Here is a 5,517-nt window from a genome sequence, read left to right on the forward strand (position 1 = left end):
TAGGGCGCAAATTAGGCAATGGGGCATGGGGGAAACGGTGCAGCGGCTCACCGCAGTTCTTCTGGTGCTGCTGGCGAGGCAGGGGAGGGGCTAAAACAAGCAGGGCGGCGACAGGGATCTTCGGCGTCCGACGGCATGAATGAGGGTGTCGCTTCAGGCGTCCCGCGGGTGCGTGCTTCGTCTTGGGGCTCGGTGGCGTCGAGGCGGAGCCTCTGGACAACACGGAGAAGCAAGGGAGAGGCGATGGCCACAGTTGTGCTCGTCGGCGGCGACGGGGCCGCTCGGGTGCGAGCGAGTGAGAGAGCAGAGGAGGGGAGAGTGAGCTGCGAGAGAGGGGAAGGACCAGGGGGGCTCGGGCGTCTCCAAGCGCGTCGGATCGGAGTGGCGAGGAAGCAGGAGGTGGAAGCAGGAGGTGGCTTGGCCTCCTGTGCGTGCGCCATGCCGTCGTCCTCCTGGCAAAGGAAGGAGATAACTGGCGCCTGGCTCTGGTGGGCTGGGCTGTGCTGGGCCATGTCAGGTGAGCGCTAGGTAAGTGCTTTCTCCCTCTCTCTCTCTCTTATTTGTTTCAGTTTTTCTAATTTCTGCTACTGTTTTGCAAATAAGATACTAACCAAAACACTTTGGTTAATTCTGTAAATTTTTGTGAGGAATATTTGAATTATTTTCAAACCACACAACAAATTTTAGAATATTTGGAGCAACCAATATTTAATGGTAAACTTTAAACTCCAACTCAAATACCATAATGATTTAATTCAATGACCAAATGTCCTGGGAAAATATGCATCATCTTTGGTAGAGGCTTTCACCTTTTTCCATAAATCATGAACATTTTAAAAGGATATTTTGAGGTCATTGAAAATATTTTGGTTGAACTTATTTCAATTGCATTTGTGCTAGGGTTTATCAATCCCCAATTCAAATTTCTTAAATTTAGACATGATGACATGAATGCTTTCATGTAACTAGTTACAGGCAAATTTAGGGCCGTGACAACTCACCCCTACTAAACAAGAATCTCGTCCTGAGATTCAAGAAGTGGAGTAAGAAGACAGAGGGTTCACAAAACTATCACAGTCTTCTCGATCCAACTGCCCTTCTCGAAGATACCGATATATTGCATCACATTGCTCTTGACGTCTTTTTCTTCGAGATCTTCATCCAAGACGATGACGACGGAAGGAAACTCTACAGGAAACGATCTTCTCAAAGATTGAGCAACTCAAGATCCTCACATGGAGTGAGGCGTTGAAACATCTCTTGGGTTGAGACACAAAACACACATCGAGAGAGATGTAGAGGGACATATGACGAAGGTCCAAATTGGTAGGCAACAATCCCACGCTTAGGTGAGATGGTGAGTGAGAGTCAAAGCAGTGAGGAGATAAGTTACTATGATTACCTAACGGGGCACCTTAGGGAGGGTGACTCATAGAGCTATTCCCTTAAGTGGCAAAAAGAATTACTTTTGATATAACGATCATTGAAACTCTTTATGCCAGCCTAAGGCAATCACAAACGATCGTTCGAGGAGGTTCGAAAGAATGGCATATATCGACTAGAATGCATGATGTGGACTACCTTGTTGAAGACAATGCAATGGATGATTTTTGGCTTATCGTCGGAAATGGATGGTACCCATGGTAAGTCCACTTCTGAAGATGATCCTGAACAACAACTACTGAGGTGCAAGCTGGGAACAAAATGCAAAGGTTGGGAATGATTCTGGTAACTGGGGAAGAACTCAACAGTCAAGAGTGTTTCCAACGTTCCAATGGTTATAAAATCATCGAAGAAACTGAGAGCACAAGGATCCCTAAGGAACAACTTCAAGAATAAGTCACACTAAATCCTCATGGAGAAGATGGTCAAATAGCTCAATCAAGATACTACAATGATAGATCTTCTGGCTAGGTGTGTCGGCCAGAACATCAACCTTGTCAGGGACCTACATCATAGATCTTGGAAAAGTTCCAACCATCATATCTGCCTGAGATTCAGATCTGGTTGGTAACAGGATAATCCAGACCCATCGAGTCTAGAAGAAAATGAAAGTTTGCAACACAAATCGACGAGATGGCGTTGCGAGATTCTCGGTAAATGTACTATGGTAGTAAGCTCCAAAACATGAGCTGGTTCTGCTAACACATGTGAACATGTTGTCCCAGACAAGCATGACCACGTAGTAGTCTTATAATAAAAACACTACCGAGTTCATGTGGGGAACCATCATCGAGGATAACAAAGTCCTTGTATAAGGCATGCTCTTAAGAAGGAACTTCTTCTCCTTGAACAAATCAATCAGTGGCTTGTTGTGCTAGGGAATACATATGGAGTGGAGGTAATTAATCTACCAAACCATATAATACATTCGCACATGCATAACTAACTTGGGATGGTACCAGAGGAAACAAACAATCTTTCTCGAACTCATGGCGGCAACTTGCTCCAAATGCACATGAATTTGAGGAAGTCACTTGTTCCATCCAAGCATAAGCTTCATGAACAGAACACGAAGGCATTTCTTACAAAGTTTCCAATACTACGTTGACGTTCAACATGAATCATGGGAGAGACAAAATGCTACTGATGGGATCAACAACAACTCATCAGAATTTCCATATCACTGGACTTCCGCCATCATGTGAACATGGTGATAGCATTGGTCAGACCAAAAGATGTAATGGTGTATGCTCGAGGGGTCAACCATGAGTAAGGCAACATTACAAACATCGTTGGTTCTGATTTGACTTGACGATAGCCCATACTCAAGTCAAAGTTTTGACAAGGCAATAGATCCAACAACTGATCACGAGGACCAATTGATGGAGATATCATCTTTCTTCAACACACACACACACACACACACAGAAGATATCCCTTAACATGAACTAAGTCAGACAAGCTTTTATCTTCCAATTCTCCAAGTTGTTGTCTAGCTCAACCAACTAGCTCAGGGATATCCAACACAGATTCTTGGAGAAGGGGTGATTTATAAGAAAACCAACTTGATGACGAACTCAACATAGCGGTCAGGTGACAGCCAGGTAATACTTCCGAGAAGATCTTCGGAAAATCACGAACCACCGATATGTTACTAAGCTCGAGAACAATCTTGCTTTTCAGAGCAAGATGATATGATCAAATAAGCAAGGGATTGAATAATCCTAACTCATTGATCGAAGAGTGCACCGGAAATAAGGACTAGGTAGCACAATCTATCTTAGAATGATGATCCAATAACCAACACGCTAAGAATGAGAATATTGTCCATTTACTACCAAGCAACTAGTTGCTAGGAGTATTGATTTCACACATCACGGTTCACTTGTCGGTATTCCGGTTGCAACAACATGGATCCAAGGAGCGAATGATGATGGCGAGAAGTATCACTGCATCAAGAGTTCATAAGAGGTGGTGCAATTCTCATGACAATTCTGACATAAGGAGGCAACACTCCAAGGTAGAACAAAACAAAAGCTGGATTGGCACTTTGATCTGCGGAATACAACTGTTTTGACCCAATCCTAGATATGGATGAGGTACTGGAGTTTGTTTCTCCAAGTCATTCCGGAATAGAATGGCTTGACGGATCACATGAATAATAGGCATCGATAACACCAATGCACAACTACTCTTGACCAACAATTGATGGACGAGGGTCAGAATACAACTAAAGAGGGACAACTCAAAGGAACATATAATTTTCTGAGTTGTGGATGCATAGATTAGTATGTCGAGCAAAGCTCAACATTCCTTCCGGACAACCCATGCAGAAAGGTAGGACTGGCAGATTCACAATGAAGAATGGAGAACTCATCAAGAGCACTCTTGTTGTGATCTTTTGGTTCAAAGAACTTCTGCCATAGGCGGTTCATAGTATTTGGAAGAAGGATATACCACGGACCTCGAGGACTAATGCAAAGGTTACTAATATCCTAAAGGAACTCGCAACGCTATCAACATGAGGTAAGTAGGGTGAATCTCGGGTTAAAGAACCCAGGAATAGAATACCTACTACTAAATGGCATCACGGGATGCTTTCGAGAATGGTGGCCAGAATCATCACACCGGGAACACAAAACATGGCTAGATTACTAGGTGACTCCCTAAAACACCTGGGGTCATAATAATAGCTCCAACATATATGTCGAGGCAACAGAGTACCTCAATCACCGATTAGTGTGGTTAAACTGGCCCAAAGGAACGTCGGTAATGGGAGGAAGGAATTTGCAAATGCATCGAACTATTTAGAAACCTGGGATGACTCAGACAGCATAACGGTTGTAAATGCTCAAAAAGATTGGAGACATGCTACAAAAATGGTGGCATAGCCACTCAGAATCACAATATCAAGGTATAGAGACCAACTATGAACATACAAAAGATAGTAGGAACTGAACTGGGCTTGAACTCAACAATCCTAGGCAACTACGGTTTAGTAACACGTCATCCTGATAGATAGATGAGAAGGCCTAGTTTCTTAACCCACGTAGAATGAGAAGAGAATGACTCAGATCAGAGGGCATAAGGGTAAGGAGTAAAAAGAGCCTTACGTTCCCTATCACAATCAATTCCCCTACATAACTAAAGCATTTCTAGACACAACTTCGACCTGCTTGGCTTGGTAATCCTACAGGCAGTCAGGCTCTGATACCAAAGCTGTCAGGACCCCGATTCCAAGTCACATCGATCTAGCCGGCAACACCTCATATCACTTTGCGGCCTCACGCACGGTATTCCCACGGGTGTCGCCTTACCATGGCCCGGGACCGTCTGCGCCTTTTGACTCACGTATATGATAGTGTCGCTAGCATCCATATGACAGAGAACCCGGGCCGTCATGACTAGTTGTGAACCCAAAGTGGCACTAACTTACGGGGACATGCATACATGAATCAACATCGAGCATGTCGGTCAGCAGCGTGCGAATCCGGGCTGTAGCACTGGGCTAACAGGACTCCGGTGAACCAGGCTGTAGCAGGCTAGGCAGGACTCCGGATGTCACCGCGTGACATTTCCCTGAAGGGACAGACACAGGAACGAAGTGAAACACATGCCATCCAGTTAGGTGTCCTGAGCAGTAGTGCTGGGCTAACAGGACTCCCGTGAACCGGGCTGTAGGGGATTACTATGGCTCATGGAAGCACTAGACTACATTTCCCCATAAGAGAGGCTGCCAACGATAAACAACTAGATTGTCAGATCCCACACATACCAAGCATTTCAATCATACTCACAATATGCTCGATATGTGTAAATACAACATGGCATCACAACATAACTCTATGACTCAAGTATTTATTCATTAGGCTCCGAGGAGCGAGATATTACAAACATGGGTCTCATGACCCAACAATCATAGCATACAAATCAAAGCACATGCGGAAGTTTAACATGTCTGAGTACATACATCTACAAATGAAAAAGGCTAAGAAGCCTGACTATCTACTAGATCCTGCCGAGGGCACAAGATCGTAGCTGAGGTATCAAGCTAAATGTCGAAGTCCACACAGA

The sequence above is a fragment of the Triticum dicoccoides genome, chromosome 4A (genome assembly GCF_002162155.2).
Source record: "Triticum dicoccoides isolate Atlit2015 ecotype Zavitan chromosome 4A, WEW_v2.0, whole genome shotgun sequence".
NCBI classification, from domain to species: domain Eukaryota; kingdom Viridiplantae; phylum Streptophyta; class Magnoliopsida; order Poales; family Poaceae; genus Triticum; species Triticum dicoccoides.